At 46.9% G+C, this 16,875-nt stretch overlaps 1 non-coding gene across 1 annotated transcript; it reads right to left on the bottom strand.

The window, feature by feature from the left end:
- Positions 1-16,554: 16,554 nt before the first annotated feature.
- On the bottom strand, positions 16,555-16,626 carry TRNAW-CCA (transfer RNA tryptophan (anticodon CCA)). Its single transcript has one exon. It is a non-coding gene; the product is annotated as a tRNA-Trp (tRNA).
- Positions 16,627-16,875: the final 249 nt, after the last annotated feature.

Genomic DNA, 16,875 nt, shown 5'->3' with positions numbered 1-16,875 from the left:
TTTGAATTGAATTTGAATTGAATTATGGATCAAGTCTTATTTGACTTAAATCAGATTTAATTTAATTATATTTGACTTAATTTGAGACTAATTAAATTTTATAATTTAAATAGGACTTAGATTCAAAGTCTAATTAAATTAAATTTGATAGGATTTCGAATTGGATTCAAATTAAATCATGGATCAAGTTCTAATTGATTTAAATTAGATTTAATTTAAGTAGATTTGACTTAATTTGAGGCTAATTGGATTTTATAATTCAAGTAGGACTTGAATTTAAAGTCTAATTAAATTATGTTTGATAGGATTTCGAATTGGATTCAAATCGGATTCGAATTGAATCTAAATTAAAAATTATTTTTTTAATTAATTTAAATTAAATTAAATTTAATTAGATTTGACTTAATTTAAGAATAATTAAATTTTATAATTTAATTAAAACTTAGATTCAAAGTCTAATTGAATTAAGTTTGATAGGATTTCGAATTGGATTCAAATCGAATTCAAATTGGATTCGAATTGAATCAAAATTAAAAATTATTTTTTAATTAATTTAAATCAGATTAAATTTGATTTTGCTTCATTTAATTTGAAGATAATTAAATTTTATAATTCAAGTAGGACTTAGATTCAAAGTCAATTAAATTAGGTTTGACAGGATTTCAAATTGAATTCGAATCGAATTTGAATTGAATTTAAATTGAACCCAAATTATTTTTAAATTATTAGCGATAGAAAAATATCACCATCAATAATTCTGTCGTTAATAATATTTTCAAATTTTTTTTTTAAATTATTATTCAAGTTTTTTAAAAAAATTATTAGCAATGGTAAAATTTTCGTTGCTAATAACCCCAATTCGTTGTTGCTAATAATTATTTTATATTTAAATATTATAAAAAATTAAAAGAATTTAAACACTGTTAGCAATAACTTTTACAGTCGCTAATAATTAAATTGTCATCGCTAATAGTATTAGTGATGGTAAGATTTTTGATTGATTTTATGGTGGTTAAAAAGTATTATTTATGATAGAATTTTTTTTCGTTACTAATATCGTTGCTAATATTCAATATTCTTGTAGTGAAAAAAAAAAAAGGTAACGAAAAGAAAGCTCCAAATAATGAGCAATAGGGTAAGCTGCAAAAATGTATGATGAGTTAATAAAATGGTTGTTGGCATGATTTTATGTGATTATATAATTTTAGAGATCATATAACAATCCATAATATTTTTTTGTTAATATGATTCCATAATATTTTCATTTGTTAACGTGATTCTATATTAGCCTATATTTTTTTTTCTTTTATGAAGTCTATACACTAGTATATATAATCCTCGAGATATATGGAATGCGATTGAAACAAAAATAATAAAGGCCATTGTCTCCCTATCTTTCTCTGTTATTTTTTTTTTATAAATATTTTGATATGGTATCAAAGCCATCGCTCATCTAATATGAAACCATCATCTCTTTTGCTTTTGCTGTGATCGTCATTGCCACCTCCACAAGCTTTGAAGATCCCTGTTGCCAATTTATCGTTCTTTGTTTTCCTATGATCCTCTATTTTTTAGTAGATCTGTAGATTCTCTATTTTTTGATAAACTAATATTTGAAGATTCTCTATCTTATGATGAATTCTTAGTTCTTCTCCATTATTTTCTCCTCAACTTCAAATCTTTGGTCATCTTTTTTTATCATTGCTTGACAAATTTCTCTCCATCATCAATTTTTGATTGCTTTTTCTTTGAGTGCTGGCTTTTTCTTCTGTCATGTTTTTGTCCGTAAAGATCATTGAAATTTAGCTGTCTTGATTTTTAACATCGATTTTTACTGTGACTGTCACTTTTTGTATATCTTCTCACAGTTATATCATCAAATTTGTCAATCTGCCATATCAACTTCTGAGTTGCTATGTTAATTTTTGATTTGTTAAATCAGCTTCTGAGCTACTATGATATCTCTGATCTGCCACATCAGTTTCCATGATAAAATGTCAGCTCTTAATCTATCACGTCGGTTTTTGAGTTCATTTATGATATAGTTTCCAAACTCAAATTGGTACCTACAATACCAACTTGAGTTTAAGAGAGAGTGTTAGCATGATTTTAGGCGATCACATAATTTTAGTAATCATTTGATTTTAGATGATCACATGCTTCTAAAGATCACTTAATTATAGATAATTACATAATTATAAAGAACATATGACAATCCATAATATTTATCTTTATTCATATGATCTCATAATATTTTTCTTTGTTAGCATGATTCTGTATCGATCTATATTATTTTTTTTATATGAAGTTTGTATATTAATATATATAATTCTTGAGATGTGCCAAATATGATTGAAATAGAAATAATAAAGTCATTTTTCTCTCTATCTTTCTCTCTCATTTTTTTTTTCCCTGTAAATATTTTAACTATGGCTTAACCTAACTCCCCAAGAATGGTCTTAAAAACATGCGGCAACTTTGATCCCAAACAGCAAAGACATGGTAAATAGACAGATTAAAACAAGCCAAGATGCCGGCTCTGGTCTCAGCCAAGACGCCATTAGAGTGACAGTACTAACTATATATTTCTGTATCACAGAGATGGATAACAAGCAGTTTTCTCAAGTGGGGCATCAAAGACAAACTTGGTCTCCCAACTACATGGCCGCAGGTCTGAAAGTGAGGCAGAGCAAAGTTCACCATTCTCTTTGGACATTCTTCAGCCAAAACAAGCCACATGACTCCGTGCTAATGACTGCGGCTCCTAACTCCATTGCAGTAGTTCTATGGGAGTCATGATGGAAATTTGAATTTGCATGGCTCTGACATATCACCTTGCTAACTGTAAACTAACAAATCTCTGGTGACAAAATTAACCAAAGTGACTTAATTAAGGCTGTAGGCATGTCAAAATTAACCAAAGTGACTTAATTAAGGCTTTAGGCATCTAGGAAATATTAAATAAATTCGTCCATGCATCTATTAATAATTAGAACCCCATGCCAGCTTATCTTAAAATGACACAGCATTACCTGCATGTGTACTTCAAAGTCGTTCCGAGGTGCTTTTGCCCACTGCACAGACACTGGTAGTCAAGATGCTTTCACCAGCTTTCTTCATTCATGCAACCCATGTACACGACCAACTAAAGCGAAAAGAAATCGTAATTAATTGGCCGATGTTGAGGGCACCAGGTGCTTCGGTCCGTTAAAGCCGCCAAGGTTGGCTGCAAGCGACTCGAGCTCGAGTCCTGCCTTTGTCGCAGTTCATGATCTCAATGAATTTTGATGGAACATGGCTTTTTTTTTTTCGTGTTGCGGCCAATTTCCTTATCGCCTGATCACCGGGAACGAGCGCCTGCAAAAGAAAGTCCACACTGATCGGAGGCGGCTCCGACGGGGACCCTCCGACGGTCAAGTCAGAGAGGAGACTAGGCAACAGCGAAAAGAAAAGAAGGAGCTCAACGAGAGAGAGAGAGAGCATGAGAGTTTTTTCTGAAGGGACCCCCCTTTTAGCACTGTTGCCTTCCCCGATTTATAGTAGGAGGTGGTATGGCCCCGCCATTGGTGATGTAGACAACTAGAGAGTTGTCACGTCGTTGACAAAGCTGACAGGTCCTAGGAATTAATTTGCATCCTTGACAGGACAGCGCCCCAGGCTTCCTGGCAGGACAATGCCCCCTGACGTTTGTACGGCGTTTGCTTGATAGGACTGCAGCCCATGCCACTCATTCGGCGTCCAGAAGGACCTGTAGAGGTAGGACGTCAGGTATCCAAACCGATGGTGAGTCGGCGGTGTCCCACCCGATAGGAAGTCAATCACGGGGGATCGGATATCAGGTAATCAGAGGCAACGTTGGTCCGTTAGGCCGATCCGCTCCGATCGGACACGATCGGTAGTCACTGTCAGTGTTGCCCACCGTCGGTCGGGCGAAGTCGGTCGGGTGAAGTCGGTCGGGCGAAGTCGGTCGGACCATTCTCATGGACAGTCGAGATCGAGACCCGTAGTCGAGTCGGCGTCGAGGACGGGTCGGCGCTGGTGAGTCGGCAATAGGGTCAGTCGGTATATCCCAACAGTTGCCCCCCCCACTCCTAAGCCTGATGTCATGCTGGCTTGCGTCTCCATGCGGGTGGGGCGTTGGGCGAAAGGAGTGGATTCTTCATTGCATCCTGGCTTGATTTTGCTGATCTCACCAGCGGACGATCCGGACAAATCGATATCAGGTGTCCCGTCGTTCGACGATGCGACGTCAGACAATCCGATGTCAGGCGATCCGATGTCAGACGATCGGGTGTCGGATGATCCGGTGTCAGACGATCGGGTGTCGGACGATCCGATGTCAGACGATCAGGTGTCCGGCACCTTCTGGGGAACGCAAACCGCCATCCGACGCTGGCATTGGGAGCGCGGGCCACCGTCAGGCATCCCATCGGGGACGCGAATCGCCGTAGGCGATTTAATTCTGGGGCGCGGCCCTTCTGCCACGCATCAGGAGGTCGTTGGGCCGGCGTCCTTCGCATTAATGAAGGCGATGTGGCCTGATCCGGGATGGGTGCACCGAACCGCCGGGCCGGAAGAGGACCCGGATGCCGCCACGTGTCGACCATCCGAGAGGTCTCGGTCGGTGTGGCCACATCCTGGCCGTCGGACAACCTTATATATGTAGGGGCCACTTGTACTCAAAGCTTCATTTCTGACGGTCTTGCTGCGGAGACTGCCCCAAACGGTCTCTCCATCGTCGCCGGCAGCTGCCCCCACCCCCATTCTCGCAAAGGTTCATCCGGAGTTCGTGCCCCCTTTTACTTTGCTCTTGCTTTCTTTGAAACCTTTTCTTTTCCTTCTCCTTCTTCTTCTTCTCTGGTTTTTTCTTCTTCTTGGTTCCGGTGTCATGGCCAGGACCTCACCTCAGGAGGCTCGATCGGAAAATCCGACCGATGACCTTCGATCGACTCCAGAAGTTGAGGTTTCCTCGCTTTCGGGGCCGAATGTCGATCGGCTTCAGGATCAGTTTCGTATCCCGGAGCAGTTTCGACTTTTCGCCCCTGGGCCGGGGTCGGGTTAACAACCCGCCCGTGGGCCCGGTGGCTTTGTACGTCGAGGACCTCCGGGCTGGTCTTCGGCTTCTGGTTCCGGAGTTCGTTCGGAATCTGCTAGATTATTATGGACTCTGTCCGGCACAGCTGGCACCGAACTCAGTTCGGCTAATAATCAGCTTCGCCCTGTTGTGTCAGCTCCTGCTGACCAACCCTCGGATCTCTCTCTTTCGGGCATTTTTTTTCCTCCGACCCCACCCTAAGGCCCGAGGGTGGTGGCTCTTCAACCCCCGAAAGGGTCTTTCCTTCATCACTGGCCTTCCATCGTCCATTCATAGGTGGAAGAATCAGTTTTTCTTTGTTTCCTCTCCTTCTCCATGGGGCTTTCCTTCTCACTGGGGCGTGCCTCGAACTGAGGCAAACGAGAACAGCCGAGTGGAGGCGGACGATCGGGAGGACTTCCACCGACTCAAGGACATGTCGGTCCCAAAGCAGAGGGAGCTTGTTACCGAACAAGCCCTCTATGATGCTGGCCTGAGCCTGGTCCCCCGTCTAGGTACCGCCCGATCTATCGGTTGTTTTCCATTTCACATTTGTCCCCGAACATACACTGATCCTCTTGTCGAAATCGCAGGGACGCCGTCGAGGATGAGGCCGACCGATGTCGAAATCAGATAGTATGTGGCGAGGAAGAGGCCGGCGTCCGGGACCGGACCATCACGACCGTCGAAGAAACCATCAACAACGGCGCCGACCGTCGCTGCATCGGTGGCCGATCAGTCGGAGCCAGTGATCGCACTATCGGCTCCGACAGTGCGACCGGAGGAGCAGCCGGCGAAGGAAGCAGCTGAAGGAACGTCGGCGGCTTCGTCGATGGGAGGGGCGTCGGACGTCGTTCGGGAACCCGAACGTCATCCATCGGTGCCTGCTGCTGCAACAGGGGGTGCTCAGTCAAGTTCGAGCATCCCCTCCTTGCCCGATCTACGGGCCTGGGCGGCCGATCGAGGGAAAGCCCCGATGGCCCCCGCTGACGATTCAAGGTCGGGGAGTCGCACCGTGTCACCCGACGCTCAGGCCCCCGAAGGAGCGTCGGCTCTGGCCGACCATAACTTGGTCAGGAGGTTATGCCAGGGAATCCTCCTCCCAGCCGATGTGGAGGTCCTGAAAGCTCGGCAGGTGATCGAGATGCTGTCTTCGTTCTATCCGACCCTGGTCCGGGTAAGTTTCGCTTCGTCTCTTTCCTTCTTACTATTTTCATTGTTTTGCCTTCCTGACGGTTAGTCCACGTTTGCAGCTGATTTATACTATGTCCGAACTTGAGGCTGGGTACCGAAGGTTCGGGGACGTCCGGGAGGCCTGGAAGGACAGGGCAACGGCCATCGAAGCTGACAAGGTGGTGCTGGTCGAACATCTAAAGCAGTCGACCGACCGGGAGGCGAGGCTGGAAGACGAGATCTCTCGTCTCGGGGCCGAACTTAAGTCGGCCCGAAAGGAAGCCAAGCGCAAGGGTCGAACCGCGCACCGACTGCGGCGCGAACGAGATGGCATCGTCGTCGAGCTCGAGGCTGAACGCGAGCAGCTCCGAGTTAGCCTGGAGAATCTCGCCAAGGTCGAGGAGGACTTGTCGATTGCCCAAGTCGATGCCGACATAGCGAAGGTAGAGGCGGAGTCGGTGAAGGACTCTCTCGATTGGGTGGAAGCGGAGGCGAGGTCGGCGAAGGAGTCACTGAGTCGGGCGGTGGATGACTTTCGTGGCTCCGATAGGTATCGGGAGGAACTGCTGGAAACCGGCTTCGCATCGTACCGGGTGGGGTATGAAGACGGTCGGGATGCGGTCCAGGCCTTGTACCCGAAGCTGGACCTCAGCGCTATCATTTCACCAAGAGCCGAGGACCAAGCTACGAAAGAGGTGGCCGACCCGTCGTCGGGAGATGCCGCTGCGGTGGAAGAGATCATCCCAGAGCAGATCGCCGAAGGAGAGACGGTCCTGACTTTTGACTCGGCTCCGATCTTCGATTCAGCGCCGACTTCCGATCCAGTGCCGACCGTCGACCCAGCACCGATAATGGACCCAGCGCCGATCATGGTGGATACACCGGTCATCCCCGAGCTTTCCTCGGTCGAAGAGATTGACTTCGAAGGATGATCGTGGCCTTATCTTCTTTTGTTTTCCCTTGCGCACTTGTAACCGGACTTCGGCTTAATTTTGTAGACCTAAATGTACTTAAGGGATTTTTGATTTTCTTTTCGACTTCTTCTTCTTGCCTGTCAGAATGTACTTAGAGTCGTGGAGTCACAGGGTCGGAGAGTCGCAGTCCCGACATACCATATCGGGACACTCAACGACATCCCAAGTTGTTAGTCGGGATAGTCGGTAGCACGCCATAGGGTAGGCAAGACGAACTCCGACCATTAACCGCCCGTCCTAAGACCTGAGCCGAACGTCCGTCGTTAGGTTGTAAACTGGATGCCAGAGTCGAACGTACGTCATCCTGGCATGAGTCGGGGGTCGACCGACTTGAGGCAGGAGTCCGTTGAGTCGGTCATGCTAGCGGAGTCGAAGGTCGTTCGCGGGGACGAAGGTCGACCGACCTTCGGGTGCACCCCGATGACCCGAATGTCGTCCGATGCGATCGGTCGGATTGCGTCTGATACATCGCGTACGGCATCGACGTGTTTGGTCGGGAAAGCGATGGTAAGTCAAGTTCCCACTACCCAGACTTAGGTCGGGCATTTGCATCGTGCCGTGTGATAAATGGTGGTAAGCCGAATACCCTTCGACCGATCGTGACCCAGTCGGTAAGTCGCGAACGCGACGTTGGTTGCGTTGGCGCTTTGCCTTTCCCAGTCGAAGCAGGGTCGGCAAGTCGGCCGATCATTCTGCTCGATCATTTTGGCCAAGAGTTTTAGATGTAGAAGGAGTGTAACTCCCATTGTCGCAGATGCATCGATCCTTTGAGCGTCCGATGCATCGTTGGCGGTCGGCCCGACGGCCCACTGTGGGACGTTAAGCCCGAGTTGGGATGTCGGGGCTCGCATCCCTTGGTGAGCGCCGAACAACAGTCGAAGAGTCGAAATTCCAGACTCTGAGGTCTAAACTGAGTTCGTATTCCAAATGGGGGAGATACAGAGTTCACTGATAGTACAACCTCAAATTGTCGGCGTTCCAAGACCGTAGGATGGCCGTCCCTTCTAGGGTCTCCAGCCGGTAAGCTCTCGGTCTGCAGGTGTTGGCTACCTTGTAGGGTCCCTCCCAGTTCGGGGATAACTTTCCCCGGTCCAGGGGTTTCGAGACCTCCGCCTTTCTCAAGACCAGGTCTCCAGGTCGGAAGAGCTTCGACTTCACCCTGGCGTTGTAATATCGGGCCACCTTTTGTCGGTAGGAAGCCATACGAAGTTGTGCGTCGCGTCGGAGCTCGGGTAAGAGGTCCAAGTCGGCTCTCCGACACTCGAAGTTATCCGGCTCACGATACTGCTCAACCCTAGTTGATGGCAACCCGATCTCCAGCGGGATCATGGCTTCCGTTCCATAGGCCAAGCTGAAAGGTGATTCTCCGGTCGGGACCGGGGGTGTCGTCCGGTATGCCCACAGGACGGAGTTCAGCTCCTCGACCCAGAGGCCCTTGGCTTCATTCAGTCGGATCTTGAGTCCATGCAGTATAGTCCGGTTGGTCACCTCGACCTCACCGTTGGACTGTGGATGTCCGACCGAGGTTAGTCGGTGCGTGATTTGAAACCTTGCACAGAAGTCTCTGAAGTCTTGGTTGTCGAACTGTCGCCCATTGTCGGTAACGATGGTGTTTGGCAGTCCAAACCGAAAAATGATGGACTTCTGTACGAAGTCCTCCATCTTCCGCTCAGTGATCTGTGCTAAGGGTTCGGCCTCCACCCACTTTGTAAAGTAGTCGATCGCGACGATGATGAACTTTCGTTGTCTGGATGCCGGAGGAAAGGGTCCGAGTATGTCGATTTCCCACTGGGCGAAGGGCCACGGGGCGATGACTGGAGCAAGCTGGCTGGCGGGTCGGTGTTGTATGTTGGCATACCTTTGGCACGGTTCACACCTCCGAACCAACTCGACGACGTCCTTCTTCATAGTGGGCCAGTAGTAGCCCTGTCGCAGGACTTTGTAAGCCAAGGACTTTCCCCCCAAGTGATCTCCACAGATTCCTTCATGTACTTCTCTGAGGGCATAGTCCACGTCAGTCAGCCCTAGGCACTTCAGCAAGGGAAGGGAGAATGACCTTTTGTATAGTCTGCCGTCGATCATCACATATTGGGAAGCTGCCCACCGAAATCGTTTGGCTTTCGCAGGATCCTCGGGGGTAGATCCGTTGGTCAGGTACTGAGCGATCGGGTCCATCCAGCTCGGCTCCGCCGCCAATTGCAGCACCTCTTCGATCTTGTCGACGCTCGGTCGTTCAAGACTTTCCACGAACGTCCGGCCCTAGGTGTCGTAGTTAGATGTCACGAGCCTGGAGAGTGCATCGGCCCGAGCATTTTTCGCCCTGGGGATGTGAAAGATCTCGAAGTACTTGAAGGGTGCCACGAGATCTTTTACTTTTTGGTGGTATTTGGCCATGGTCGGATCCCGCATTTCGAACTCGCCTTTGATTTGCCCAACGATCAGTTGAGAGTCGGAGAAGACTTTGAGTCAATCGACCCTGAGCTCCAGTGCCAATCTCAAGCCCGCGACGAGCGCCTCATATTCGGCCTGATTGTTAGAGGCCTTGAAGTCGAATCGGAGGGCGTGCTCGGTAACCGCTCCTTTCGAGTTGGTGAGCAGGAAACTGGCCCCGCTCCCTCGAGCGTTGGAGGCTCCGCCGATGTGCAACACCCAGGCCGAATCGGGGTCACACTCAGAGGTCCCGACCTCCCCGGGGCCCCACTCTTCCGACGGTCGGTCGGTTGTCGGACATTCGACGACGAAGTCAGCTAGAACCTGAGCTTTGAGAGCAGGCCGCGATCGGTATTGGATGTCGAATTCGCTCAGTCTCACAGCCCATTTCGTCAGCCGTCCCGATGTGTCAGGGCGGTGCAGGATTGCTCTCAGGGGTTGGTCGGTGAGGACCACGATAGCATGTGCCTGAAAGTACAGACGGAGCAGCTGTGCTGAAATGACCAGAGCAAAAATTATTTTCTCCACCTTCGAGTATCGAGTCTCAGCTTCATGAAGCACTTTGCTGACATAATATATCGATTGGTGGACTCGGTTCTCGTTCTCTCGGACGAGCACCGAACTAACTGCCTCCGGGGAGGTAGCCAGATAAAGGTACAGGATCTCTCCGACCTCCGATCTTACAAGGAGTGGTGGAGAAGCCAGGTATTTCTTCAGTTCCTCGAAGGCTTGTCGGCACTCGTCCGGCCAAGAGAAATGCTTGGCTTGTCACAGGGTTTTGAAGAATGGGAGGCATCTCTCAGCCGACCGAGAAATGAATCGGCTGAGCACGATGATCCTTCCGTTAAGTTGCTGCACCTCCTTCTTGGTGTCTGAATGTCGCATATCGACGATGGCCTTGATCTTCTCGGGGTTGGTCTCAATTCTCCGTTGTGAAATGAGGAACCCAAGGAACTTCCCCGAGGTTACTCCGAAGGTGCACTTAGTCGGGTTCAGCTTCATCCGGTGTCGTCGTAGAGTGCGGAAGGTTTCTTCGAGATCCCGCACATGATCCAGAATTTGCGCACTCTTCACCAGCATGTCGTCGACATGCACTTCCATGTTGCACCCGATCTGGTCTTTAAAGATCTTGTTGACTTGTTGTTGGTAGGTGGCGCCAGCGTTCTTCAGTCCGAAAGGCATTACTCTGTAGCAGTAGAGGCCCTTGACGGTCATGAAGGCGGTGTGTTCCTCATCTTTGGGCATCATCTGGATCTGGTTGTACCCGATAAAAGCATCCATGAAGCTGAGCAGTCGATAACCGGACGTTGCATCCACCAGCTGGTCGATCTTCGAAAGTGGAAAGCTGTCCTTTGGGCAGGCCCGATTCAAGTCGGTGTAGTCAATGCAGATCCTCCACTTTTCGTTGGCTTTTTTCACCATTACGATGTTGGCGAGCCAATCGGGATAGGTGGTCTCTCTGATGAAGCCTGCCTCGAGTAGCTTATCCACCTCCTCGTCGATGGCCTTCTGTCTTTCTGGAGCGAAAGACCTTTTCTTCTGCCTTACCGACCTCATCGCTGGGTTGATGTTGAGTCGGTGTGTCATCATCTCTGGAGGAATTCCCGGCATATCCACCGCCGACCAGGCGAATACGTCGGTATTTGCCTTCAGTAGCTCCGCCAAATGTCGTCTCTCGGGGTCGGGTAATTGAGACCCGACCCACACCCTTCGGTCGGGGTTTCCCGCTATCGTGATGGGAACGAGCTGTTCAGTCGGCTCACCCCGCTCTTCTTCTTCCCGTTGGTCCAGCTTGTCGACCGTTAGGGGGCCCTTCGATTCGTCGCTTTGAGTAGAGATCTGAAAGCATCGTCGGGCGAGGCGTTGATCTCCGCACATCTCTCCGACTCCATTTTTGGTCGGGAACCGAACCAGAAGATGATACATCGAAACTATCACCTTGAGGGTGTTTAGTTCGGGTCTTCCAAGTATGGCGTTGTAGGCTGAGGGCACTTGGACGACTGCAAAAGTCAAGTGGACTGTGCTTTGTCGTGGTTCGGCTCCAGCCGTCACAGGCAGGGTGACCTCTCCCTCCACCACGACAGCATCTCCAGCAAAGCCTATCAGGGGCGTAGAGACTCTCTTGAGTCGGTCGGTCGATAGTCGCATCTGGGAGAAGGTCGAGTAAAACAGAACGTTTGTTGAACTTCCATTATCTATAAAGATTCTTTTTATATCATAATTTGCTATTGTTGTCGAGACAACAACAGCATCATCATGGGGGTTTGGATGCCCCGGATATCTTCTTCTGTAAAAGTAATTACATCATCCGGGCGTGGCTTCTTCGTCGGCTCTCCTTCAGCAGACGTCCCCGGGCCCAGCCGTTTGGAAATCATATTGATGACCCCGACCGTAGGTCGGTTACTCGTCGCTTCTTCAGTCGGTTGGGGTCGTTGATCGGCGACAGGTCGGGTCGGCGGATTCTTTCGGAACTTGCTGAGGTATCCCCGGCGTATGAGGGTCTCAATTTCATCCTTAAGTTGGATGCATTGCTCGATGTTGTGGCCGTGGCCCCGGTGGAATCGACAGTATTTCTGCTGGTCGAGGCCCTTTGTCTTCAGAGGCGGAGGCCGTCGCAGGTACTCTTCCCCTTCGATCTTTATCAAAATCTGTACACGAGGAGTAGAGAGTGGAGTGTAGGAGTCGTACCTGGGGCGTGTCGGCCTTGGGCTCCACCGTCGGGGGGACCTCTGGTTTCGTTGTGGGGGTGAGACCCGACTGTCGGTTGGGGGCTTGCTAGGCAAGGCAGGGTCCCGACCTTTCCTTCGCTTCTCCTTCGAGCCCTTGGGTTCAGTCAGGCGTCGGTCGGAAGCTCCTTCATCCTGCGCATGTACTTGTATGCGCGCTCCAGCAATTCAGCATACGTTCGGGGGAGGGTTTTGTCCAAGGAGTAGGTGAACCGGGACGCCCTCAACCCGCGCTTTATGGCCGGGGCATGGCCATGTCCCTTAATTGAGGTCCTGAACCTCAAGGATGTGGCCATGAAAGAGTGCTCGAGCTGCCCGAAGGAGTGGATACTTCCGATCGAAGATTGGAGTACCAGCCCTTGACAGCTTTGTGGAGCGTGGCGGGGAAGCCGATGCAAAGGAGAGTGTCGGTTGCCCCTTGGATCGTCATGAGAGCTTGGTAGCTCTTCAGGTGGTCGATTGGGTCGGTGGAGCCATCATAAGGCTCCACGTGCGGCATCTTGAATCGACTGGGTATCAGTTCATCGAGGATGAGTCGAGAGAGAGATTGGGCGGTCTGAAAGTCAACATCGTTCGAGGACTTCTGCCCGTCCACCTGCAATTGGGCAAGCCGACGGTCGATTTCTCGAACCTGTGTTCGTAGTCGTCGATCCGTCGGTGCTGAGAGACCCCGAGGGTGGAGTCTCCCGATGAATCCGAGAGAGAGGCGAACGGTGGTCGCGGCCGCTTCTCCTTCCTCGCTCTTCCAGCTGGGAAGGAGATGGTCGTCGAAGCCGACGGGTGTCACGCCGCGGGGCACCCCTCCTCCTCCTCCCGATGGGAGTGCTGTGGCAAATGCTCTGGAGGAGGTGACGGAGATTGTGCGGCGCCGGCGGCTGCTCCTGGAGGGTATCGGACGTGCCGCCGTTTGCTCGATCGATGAGGGTGCACCCGGGCTGGTCGTTGCTGAAGGCTTTTGACCGCATCTGTCAGCACGGTCATCTGTCGCACGATTGCCGCGATCTGTGCCTCCGTGGTCACTACAGGATGCGGAGAGCTAGGTTCCGCCATGGAGGGTGGAGGAGAGGCCTCTTCCCGACGGAAGAGCGCCTCGCCGATCCAGTGACCCTCGATCTGAGCTCTTGTCTTTGTCATCTCGAATTCGTGGGGGCTATAATCCCTGGTGCTGTTGGTCATAGTCGCCCCCCCTACCTGGCGCGCCAATCTGTTGCGGCCAATCCCTCGTCGCCTGGTCGTCGAACGGAGCGCCTGCAAAAGAAAGTGCACTGACCGGAGGTGGCTCCGGCGGGGACCCTCCGACGGTCAAGTCAGGAGAGGAGACTAGGCAACAGGAAAAGGAAAGAAGGAGCTCAACGAGAGAGAGAGAGAGAGAGAAGAGAGCTTGAGAGTTTTCGAAGGGACCTCTTTAGCACTGTTGCCTTCCCCGATTTATAGTAGGAGGTGGTATCCCGCCGTCGGTGATGTAGACAACTGGAGAGTTGTCAAATCGTCGGAGGTTGTCACGTCGTTGACGAGCTGACAGGTCCTAGGAATTAATTTGCGTCCTTGGCAGGACAGCGCCCAGATTTTCTGGCAGGACAATGCCCCTGGCGTTCGTACGGCATTTGCTGATAGGACTGCAGCCCATGCCGCTCATTCGGTGTCTAGAAGGGCCTGTAGAGGTAGGACGTCAGTTGTCCAAACCGATGGTGAGTCGGTGGTGTCCCACCCGATAGGTGGTCGGTGACGAGGGATCGGCTCTCAGGCGATCGGAGGCGACGTTGGCCCGTTAGGCCGATCCGCTCCGGTCGGCACGATCGGTAGTCACTGTCGGTGTCGCCACCGTCGGTCGGGCGAAGTCGGTCGGTCCATTCTCATGGATGGTCGGGACCGGGACCCGTAGTCGAGTCGGCGTCGAGGATGGATCGCGCTGATGAGTCGGCAATAGGTCGGTCGGTGTATCCCAACAGCTGCTAACAGAATCAGAATCTTCATACCAGAATCACAAGTGTATTATCAAGAATGCACTTGACATCAAATCATGAGCTTGTCTCTTTAAAATTCATTTGAAAGGCCACTTTAGTTTGGGAAAACGAACATTGGATGGGCTTGTTCAGTGCCTTTTTTTACACCTTTTTAAAAAATAAATTTTTAAATTTGATCGCTGGAGATTACATGGTTAATTTTTAAGGAATCACAATTTTCATACGCCTCTCAATTTTAACAGGCAAATCCTATGGCTGCCTCGTACAATCATTATCCTATCTCTCTGAAGTTAATTTGGGAGATAGCTTCAATTTTGCATGAAATCAGCGTTTGATGGGTCCATAAAACAACTATTTTAAGGGAAAATTTTTTGTGCACCGCAAGTGGTATAGAAAATCTGACGTGGAGCACACCGTCATATCTGATTGATCCACATAGCTATCATTTTTCAATGCATATTTAATATCTGTAGTTTTACTTTTTCATTTGAAATTTTGAGCAACGAAAATACTTCTATTTTTAAAAAAAATTATAATATCTTACGTCTATACTATGACATCCTGCGTATAGGAAGTCATAATTTGACGCAGGATGTTATAATATGCCACAGGATGTTTTAAATTTTTTAAAAAGTAGGAATATTTTCGTCATTCAAAAATTTCAAACAAAAAACTGGAACTATAAGTATTAAATGCGAGTTAGAAAGTGGTTGAACAAAGATGTCTCTCCTATATTATGACATCTCAGGTCATATTATAACATTCTGCGTCTAAAAAGTCATAATTTGACACAGGATGTCATAATTTTCTGGATCATATTATGACATCCTGCGTGCAGAAAGTCATAATTTAATGTAGGATCTCATAATATATCACATGATCTCATAATTATTTCAAAGAGAAGGGTATTTTCGTCATTCAAAATTTCAAACGAAAAATGAAATTGCAGGCATTAAATACGCATTGAAAAGTAGGACTACTTGGACAATCGACAAGACAATGCACTCCATGTCGAATTTTGTGCACCGCCCGCGGTGCACAAAGAATTTCCCTTCTTTTAAGTATTTTTTATGGATCTTTTTGAAAAAAATGAATTTTTGGAATTAAATTGTTTGATATTACATCTATTGTTTGAGATTATATAGTTAATTTATATAATCATAATTTTCATTTCTCAAAATTTTACAAAATAATTCCTATAATCTACCCTATTAGTAGGTATTTGATATCAAAACATGAGCTTGTCACCCCATAGTTCACTCGAAAGGCCACTTCAAGTTTGTGTGAAACCAGTGCTTCATGGGTTTATGGAAGTATTTTTTTTTTGAAAAAAAAAATTATAGTTTCTTTGGTGAAAGAAAATAAATTATGAGCTTAGAACACTTGTGATGATGAGGTTGATTTTTTGAATATTCTGTAAAAATTTTAAAAAAATTAGAATTTTTTGAATGAAAATGACTTTTTAAAGAAGATCCAGCTGGAGGTGATTGATCTTTCTTAGGTTTTTGGGTAGAAGATTTTTTAGCCAAAAAATAAATTATTTAATATTTTTTAAAAGAAAATATTTTTTTTAAATTTTTTTTTTGTAAAAGCAATGAATTTTTTTAGAATCACAGCTTTCATATTTCTCTTAAATTTTAAGAAAACAACTCCTGTGGCTTGCTTGAATTGCAAGACATAAAATTTCCTAAGAGCTTATTAGATGTTTTTTGTTGGAAAAGTGATTTTTATTTTTCTCTAAAAAATGATTTTTGAAAAATTCATGAAAGCGAGTTCTAATGAAGTTTTTCTGGGAAAAAAGTAAAGTTTTGTATTTTTTCCTTAAAAATATTTTTTTAGAGAAGATTGGTTTTATTTTTTGGAAAAAAGTAATTTTTTATAGATTCCTTATAACAATTAAATTTTTCTAAAAAAGATTCTTTATGAGGCGATTGATCTTTTTTGTATTTTTTTTCCTATTAAGTTAGTTTGGAAAAATGTAAATTTTTGTATATTTTTTTTCTGAAAAATATTTTTTTAGAGAAGATCTGTTTTATTTTTTGGAAAAAGTAAATTTTTATAGAATCCTTATAAAAATTAAATTTTTCTAGAAAGGATCCTTTATGGGGTGGTTGATCTTTTTTGTAATTTTTTTTTTTGTGAAGAAAGTTTATTCCAGGAGAATGTGTTATTTTATTTTTAAAAAATAAAGATCCGTTTCGGGATCGGGATTTTGAACCCGACGTGAATCGAACACGCAACCTTCTGATCTGGAGTCAGACGCGCTACCATTGCGCCACGGATCCGACGATAATGTTAAGGAAGTATTTAAAATATTCATTGTGTCACTTCAGATTACCCCACTCCATGCACTTAGAATTTGTTGAGAACCATGTAAATTAAGGATGCGTTTGGCTGTACTTTTTGATTTTTTAAAAATATTTTTTTTTTTTTTTAATTTTTACTATTGAGTAAAAATAAAAAAGTAAAAAATATGTTCGGTAACTACATTACTATAAAGCAAAAAATAATATTTGGAGACGGTAAGTGAAGAG

This window comes from Elaeis guineensis, chromosome 6 (assembly GCF_000442705.2).
Source record: "Elaeis guineensis isolate ETL-2024a chromosome 6, EG11, whole genome shotgun sequence".
NCBI lineage: Eukaryota > Viridiplantae > Streptophyta > Magnoliopsida > Arecales > Arecaceae > Elaeis > Elaeis guineensis.
The sequence above is the reverse complement of the archived record's forward strand: the minus strand, read 5'-3'. Positions and strand labels throughout refer to the sequence as shown.